Source organism: Triticum urartu, chromosome 6A (genome assembly GCF_056163025.1).
Source record: "Triticum urartu cultivar PI428250 chromosome 6A, HENAU_Tu73, whole genome shotgun sequence".
Taxonomy (NCBI): domain Eukaryota; kingdom Viridiplantae; phylum Streptophyta; class Magnoliopsida; order Poales; family Poaceae; genus Triticum; species Triticum urartu.
The window spans coordinates 512,645,297-512,653,854 of record NC_141878.1 but is presented as its reverse complement, the minus strand read 5'-3'; positions in this window follow the sequence as shown (position 1 = coordinate 512,653,854).

Sequence of the window (8,558 nt, the reverse complement as noted above, 5' to 3'; positions counted from 1 at the left end):
CGAGTCGCTCCGCGAGCTACCGCCTCGATCTAGACGCGAGCGGCGCAAAGCGATGCTAAGAGCGACCGCATCGGCGTCGCTCTCGTTGCCGCCGGAGCCGAGAGCTGCTGCGGTCATCCGCCATGGATCATATATGGAGAGGAAGCGATGTATTTGGAAAAAGAGTGGACAGAGAGAGTTGAGTGGACTGGGTGGACCGTGACCTAGGGTTCATGAGAGTGGATAGGCAGACATAAGCATGGGTCATTTACAACCTTTACTTTATCTGGTCGGTCCAATAAGGTTGATTTAGGGAACCTTCATTTGCTGTTGTTGGAACCATCCGCTCGGTTTTTGAAAGGTCCTAACCAGTTTAATTTTTTGTCCTCTTTTTGTTGTGTTTTTATCAACATGTCTTTATTGGTTTTTTATTTTTCCTTTTTTTCATGTTCTTTTGTTATTATTTTTAATCATTTTTAAAATATATTTTGACTTTCTCAGTACACGGTGAACACTTATTAGATACACGTTGAATATTTTTTAAATGCATGTTGAACATTTATTTGATTACATATTTAACATTTTTCAAAAGCACATTAAACACTTTTTAAATACACGGAGAGTCTTTTTTAATCACACGTTGATCATTTTTAGAAATTGTCATGAATATTTTTCTTAAAATGTGTGAAGATTTTATAAAATACTACGAATCTTTTTTAAAAGTTATTAACATTATCTATATGTTATGGGCATTTTCTTCAAATTACGCGAACAAATTTTAATATTGTATAAACATTTTTTAAAATTTATTAGCATATTTTTTAATGCATCAATATTTTTATTGTCATGGGAATTTTTTTAAACGGAATGAACATTTTTTGCAAGTAACAAGCACTTTTTTTCATATTTTAGTGGACATTTTAAAGATATCAGGAATAGAATCAAGTAACAAGCACTTTTTTCATATTTTAGTTGGTGAGCGTTTCTTTGGGAGCCTTGCAACGATCACCTGTGGATGGGCTGAGAGCGTGCTGCGCTCCCTTCGGTTTTTTATTTTTTATTTTTTCGCACATGTTTTCTGCTTTTTTAAATTATTTTTTCTGGTTTTTCGGCTTTTTGGTTTTCCACCTGTCTTTTTTAGTTTTGGACAAAAAAGTTTCCAAATATTTTTTTGAGCGAAAAAATGTTTTGTTGCTTCCGCAAAAAGCAACATTTTGCTTTCGCGAGAGGCTCAGTTTTGCTGTCACAAGAGGCATGGACGAGCCTCTCGGAAACGAAAAAATGTTTTCATTTTTTTCCTTCCGCAAAAGGCACGGTTTTGCTTTTACGAGAGGCACAATTGTCCTTTCGTGAAAGGTACGGCCGCGCCTGTCCTAAACAGAAAAACAAATGTGTTTCTGTTTTTTTGCTTCCGCGAGTGGCACATCCGTGCCTCTTGGGAACGGAAAATATATTTTTTCTGTTTGATTTTCCTTCCGCGAGAGGTACGCCCGGAAACGGAAAACACATTTTTTTTCCTTTTGTGAGAGGCATGGTTTTGCTTTCGTGAGAGGCATGATTGTGCTTTCGCGAGAGGCACGGCCATGTCTCTTTCGGAAAGAGAAAAAAACAGTGCCCCTGGTTTGGTTTTTTGTTCGTTTTTTCGTCCTTTTTTTTGAAAAAATGTTCGTCAAAACTTACCAATATGAAATCTAGTTTTGAAGACCTCGACGCGAGAAATCCAACAGTGAAAACGGTTCGAGATTTGAACGCACTATTTAAAATATTAAATATTTTGAATAAACAGACTTACGAAAAAAAGAAAAACTCTCATGTTACGGCTAGTGACATATATACAGCATGCCACTTGTTACGACCTGAGAAAACGAGAGCGATCGGGAGCGATCTTTGCAAGGAATACTCCTCAATTACTTTTTTTAGGGGAAATACTCCTCAATTACTGATTTCACGACTGGGAGCGGTTCAGTCAACTGGCGCCCGCTAGCGCACCATGTGGACCGGTCCAGAAACACGCAGGTGATTTGTAGCGCGAAAAAAATCCAAAATAAAATTCTCAGCTGAGGATTCGATCTCGCACCGATGAGATGCACAGTGCATTACTACTCGACCTACACCGATGAGATGCACCGATGAGATGATTACAGCGGAGTGTTTAAAACGTAGCCGTGCTATTTGCACATACATTTCAGAAAAAAATGAGATTTTTTTGGAAAAAATCAAACGGAATTCTAAAAAAATCCTGAATTAGGAAAAAGCTCGTCAAATTTTTAAAAAGTTCGTCGAATTTGAAAAAAAAATCATCAAGTTTGAAAGAAGAGTTCATCGAATTTGATCAGTCTCACCTTTGAAAAGTTCATCGAATTTGATTTTTTTTTAAAGAAGAGTTCATCAAATTTTTAAAAAAAGTTCATCAAATTTGAAAAAGGGAATTCTTTGTTTTTGCCACTCTAGTTTTTGCCCACTTTGCTTATGCCACTCTAGAATTTGACATCGCACTTTTGCCATTCTTAACTTTTGACAATACATCACAAATGCCATTCAGTGGCAAAAACAATAATTTTTCATTTCACTTTTGCCACTTTTAGGTTTTGCAATGTATCACATTTGCCACTCCGAAATTTTTGCTTTTGTCACTGATTGGCAAAATTGATATGTTGTCAAAAGTTAAGAGTGACAAAAGTAAAATGTTAAATTCTAGAATGGCATAAATAAAGTGGGCAAAAACTAGAGTGGAAAAAACAAAGTTTTCCCTTTGAAGAAAAGTTAATCAATTTTGAAAGAAGAGTTCATCAAATTTGAAAAAAGTTTATCGAATATGAAAAAAGTTCATTGATTTAAAAAGAAAGTGTATTAGATTTGAAAAAGTTCATTGATTTTGAAAGAAAATTTTGTCGAATATGAAAAAAGTTCATCAACTTTAAGGAAAGTTCATCAAGTTTAGAAAAAATCATCAATTTCAAAAAAAAGTTCATCATTTTTTTTAAATAATCTAATTTTAAAAGTTCATCAATTTACAAAAAAGGTTCACAAAATTTAAATAAAAACCACCCATTAAATAAAATAAAAAGGAATGATCATAAAAGGATAAAAAACGAAAAGAACTGAAGAACTTTTTTTTAGACAATCTCGCGAAACTTTATTAACCCGTCATAATATTTACAGGGACGAAATGAAGATCTCCCTGCTGGCCTAACCAAACATGACGGCCAACCGCGAGAGAGAGAGAATGTTTCGCTAGATTGTGAGTTTCATAGTTTGAGCTCCTAAATTCATGACCTGTATTACATGACAAAAAACTAGACGAATGGTCTGATATCTCACGAAAAACAGCTCCATAAGTAGCTAGCTTGCCATGATGCAGATCATCAACCACCACCTTGCAGTCAGAGACAACCTGTATATGTCGTGCATATAGATCATCCACTAAGGAGAGAGTTTCCCTTATAGCTAAGGCTTCGAGCATTTGAGGATTTGTGATGTGCTTAAAAACGATCGCCGAGGCCCCCAGAAAAGTGCCATGTTGGTCTCTACAGACCGCACCCACTGCACCATGCCATGTGGCGTAGGTTTGCACGAGCGGGCTGATGGCTTGGTGGTTAGAGCGTTGCCCTACAATGAAGGGGTCGCGAGTCGCTAGGAAATCTGGCTGAAGGGTCTGAGGTAATTGGGCCAGCCCGTTCGCGCGCACTAATATAGTAAAAGAGAACATGCAAGGTTGAACCAAGGATCAATCCCTGGCCGCGAGGAATATCAAATGGAGCCGCTAGTCACTACAACCACATTCCATTCATGGTCAGTACCAGGGGCCCGACCTGCTTTATGCCATTAGAGTCGTCTTTTTCTTCTTTTTTCGTTTTCTTTACTCAGTGTTCACAATTTTCTTTCTTTCTTTTATTTTTGATTCTGTTTTCTTCTCCGTTTTTCATCATTTTTCATTCTTTTTTTCATTTTGTTTCTTCCTTTTTTATTTTATTTGGTTTCTATTTTTGGTTTTTCTTTTGCCTCTTTGGTTATTATTCTAAATGTTTCTTTATATGTGAACAAAAAATTTCTAATACATGTCTAACATTTTCACAATATTTCTTTTTTACATTTTTTAAAACTGGTCAAAAAAAGTCTATACACACTTAACACATTCCAAAAGGTTGATTAACATTTTTTAAAATACTTGCTCAACATTTTTTTATTAAATTCTTGATTAACATTTTCTATATACATGATCGAAAATTTTCATCATTTTTTGGTCAACATTTTTTCTATACATTAACATTTTGTTCAAATGTTTGCTTATTATTTTTCAAATACTTGAACAACCTTTGTTTTCAATTGCTTGTTTAACATTTATATTTACATGATAATTTTTTTAACAAATGACCAAAAGATTTTCTATACACATTTAACAAATTTCAAATGCTTGATCAACATTTTTAAAATACTTGTTCCAAGTAATGAAATGCTTGATTATAATTTTAAAATACATGATTAAAAGTTGTATACACATTTTTAATGCATTTTTCATATACATGATAAATAGTTTCTCTATACACATTCAATATTTGTCAAATGCTTGTTCAACATTTTTTCAAATATTTTGATAGTGTGTGTTTTCGGTAATATATATATAATCTTTTAAAGAATATGCAAAAGAAAGAAATAAATCAAAAATGAAAGAGAAAAAGTAAAAAAAAAAACAGAAAAAGGATGTTGTTGCATCCCGCGCTCCCGTGTTCCTGCCCCTCTAGCTAAAGGTGAGACATAGTGGCGCCCACCTTCTGTACCGCTCGTGATACGCTAGCGATCGAGCAAGCGTGCACATCCTCCCCTTGAGCGGGCCGGGACGCCCCTGCTGATTTTGATTCGTTTTGTTTCACATCTTATTTTCTCGCATAGAATAATTTGGGATTCCCAAAAAGTTCAAAATTTCAATAAGTTGAATTTTGGAACAAATATTCCTGAATTCATTAAATTTTGAGGATTTCCAAAAATTGTACATGAAGTTTAACAAAAAAAATTGAATTCAAAAAAATCACGAGTTTCTGGAAAAAATGGTTCACAAAAAATGATCGTAAATTTTAAAAATTTTCATCACCTCAAAAGATGTTCATCGATTCAAAAAATGTTCAAAATTTTCAAAAGTGGTTCATAATTTCAAAAACAAATGTTCATAAAAAATAAATGTAATTTTATGATTTTTAAAAATATTCATTCTTTCATAAATAATGTTCATGAATTCAGAAAATGTTCAGGATTGAAAAAAGATGTTCATGAACTTAAGAAATGTGCATATTTTGAAAATGGCTAGGTTTGTCTAAAAGAGTCTAGTCTCGCAATTAGGAAAGAAAAGGAGAACACTTTACCAACAGTGATAATTGGCCGGCCTAAGAATGAAGCAACATCGGCTACGCGATGTTGCTACTTGCAATATGCAAGGGGACCTTCTATACCGCACGTGACGCGCTAGCGAACGAACCAGCGTGCATGTCCGCCACTTGAGCGGCCCGGGACGCCCCTCCTGTGTTTTCTTCCTTGGAATAATTCGGGATTTCAAAAAAGTGTATTTTGGAAAAACATTCGTGAATTAAATAAATGTTCAAGATCTTCAAAAAATCGTCACATATTGAGAAAATGTTCATGAAGTTGAACAAACAAACTGCTAATTCAAAAAAATCATGAGTTTTTAAAAAATAGTTCAGAAAAAATGATTGTGAATTAAAAAAATGTTCGCAATTCAAAAGATGTTTGCTGATACAAAAAATGTTCTCCGGTTCAGAAAATGTTCACAAGTTGTAAAAATGATTTTTAATTTTTAAAAAATGTTCGAAAAGATAAAAAATATGTTCGTGATTTTTACAAATGTTTACAGTTTTATAAATAGTTTTTTTGATATAAAAAAATGTTCACGATTTGAAAAAGATGTTCATGAACTTAACAAACATTCATGGTTGCGGAAATATTTTGTGAATTCAAAAAATTGTCATGATTTCAAAAAATATTCATGAATTTGAAAAGATATTCGCGGTAGCACAAGAAAAAGAAAAAAATGAAAAACTTAAAATTAGAAAGAAATAAATAATCAAAAGAGAAAACAATGAAAACCCCGGTTAGGGAAGGTTCTAGAACCTTTCAAAAATTGGTATGTGGAGGAATCCAGAATGGGCCGGCCCAGAAGAGGATCACGTGCACGAGGGAGGGATGCGCTAGGTTGCCACGTAGCGACCTTTGCGTGGAATATGATTGCTCATATACGAGGTCTAGGCGAGCAACTATCAAGCCTCGAGAAGTTTATGAAGCGTGCTCCGTATACTTTATGGGGCTACCGATACGATGTATCAGATAGAGTTGCTTTTTTTTAACACAGTTTGACACAAACGTTCGGACATATACATATATATCCTTTCCCGTATCTTTATATTGCTGTATATGCTTGGTGGCTTACTAAATAGATTGTTTCCTAGCATACGTTGCCTTGAGCTTGCTTGCTAGATGGGTTGTATTCACGTAGTTGCATATCTAAAGAACCTACTTTATGTGCATATCCCTAAAATTGACAATTAAATTAAAAATTTATAGTCTCCTATTCAAACACCCCCCTTCTCCCCTAGCCGATCGTATCAATCCTTTCTATTGGTATTAGAGCTTTTGCTTGTCAATTGTTATTTTTTCTAATTGTTTTGGATGAGGATTATGATTGGTCCGGTTTCACGAATCTCTTCCTGAGCTCCAGTCCCATGGAAGGTGTGGTTTCTTCATGGTGGTTTGACCTGGGGCATGAAATCCCTACGGTAAACCAAAGAAAGTTTGATGGAACAATGGCCTGTTAAACATTGTAATGTATGTCACGGTATTGTTATGAACCGTGATTAGCTTAGGGCATATGCATGTGTTGTATATTGTTAGGATAGGTTAGGTTGTTGAGATATGATCCTATAGTTAGCTTGAAGATCAATCCACACCTAACCTAATCCTAACTACTTGTAAGCCGCCGGCCTAGGCCTCTTTATAACACGCAACGCGCCCCTGCACAATGCATGCGCTTCCAACTATTTTCACATGGTATACAGAGCCTAGTTCTTCCATCTCATCTAGGTTATGTCATCTTCCTCCTCCTCCCTCGCCATGGCCATGCCCTCGCTTGCCTCGCTTGGCCACACCATCACAAAGAAACTTACGCGTGACAACTTCCTGGTGTGGAAGGTCCAAGTCCTCCTGCACGTCAGGGCCGCGGCGATGATGGGCTACCTTGATGGCTCGATCAAGGAACCCGCTGCCGTCATTGTCACCGAGAAGGAAACCAACGGGAAGAAGGAGACCGTTGAGATACCCAATCCAGAGCATGCGATCTGGGTTACCCAAGACCAATAGGTGCTTACTTTTCTGCTTGCATCGTTGTCTCGCAAAGTGCTAATGCAGGTGTCCAACCACACCATGGTCGTGGGCGTATGGCAAGCTCTGGTAGAAAGCTTCTCCGCGCAATCCAGGGCGCGCCAGATTCAACTCCGCTCGGTCATCGGCAACGCCCGCAAGGGTGATCTCTCTGCTTCCGCTTACTTCACGAAGATGAAGGGGCTAGCGGATGAACTTGCTGCTGCAGGAAAGCCCCTGGATGAGGACGACATCGTCTCGCACATCCTCGAGGGACTCATGCACGAGCCCGACTACAACGGGTTTGTCACCTCCATCTCCACGCACGCTGCCACCGATCGGCCGATCGGTCTCAGTGAACTTTTTTCGCTACTGCTGTCTGTGGAGGCCCGGATCGCTGCCCAGCACGCTGCCTACACCGCTCACCACTCCGCCAACCTAGCTGCAAAGGGTGGTCATGGCGGTTACGGCGGCGGTCAGGGCGGCGGACGCGGTGGTTACGACGGCGGCAACTACTCTGACAACTCAGGCAATGGTGGCGGAGGTGGTGCGCCGCGTCAACAGGGAGGTGATCGCGGTGACCGTGAACACTGCCAAATCTGCAAGGAAGAGGGCCACGGTGCGTGGCGCTGCAAGAAACAGTTCGACAAAAGCTTCAACAACAACGTCCGCAACCCCGCTGGAAGTGGCGGTGGTGGTGGACGCGGCAATGGTGGGCGTGGTGGCGGTGGCGGGGGCGGCAACTCTCGCGCTGCTAATTCTGCCCACTCCTACGGCGTGGATACTAACTGGTATCTGGATATTGGTGCCACGGACCACGTCACAGGCGAACTGGAGAAGCTAGCTGTCCGCAGTCGCTACACCGGCACCGACCAAATCCACACTGCTAGTGGTCAAGGTATGGATATAGAGCATACTGGTCATTCAGTACTATCTACTCCCTCCGGTTCCTTGCACTTGAACAATATTCTCCATGCTCCTAGTGCCGATCAAAGCCTCCTTTCTGCCTATAATCTTATGCGTGATAATGATGCCTTTATTGAGCTTCACCCTGAATTCTTTCTTGTTAAGGATCAGGCTACCCAGAGAACAATTCTGCAAAACAAGAGTAGATGGGGTTTGTTCCCCGTGACCGGACGGCAAAGTGCCCCTCAACGTCAAGTCCTTGCGGCCATCAAGCCATCCACCCCGCGGTGGCACAAGCGCCATGGCACCCC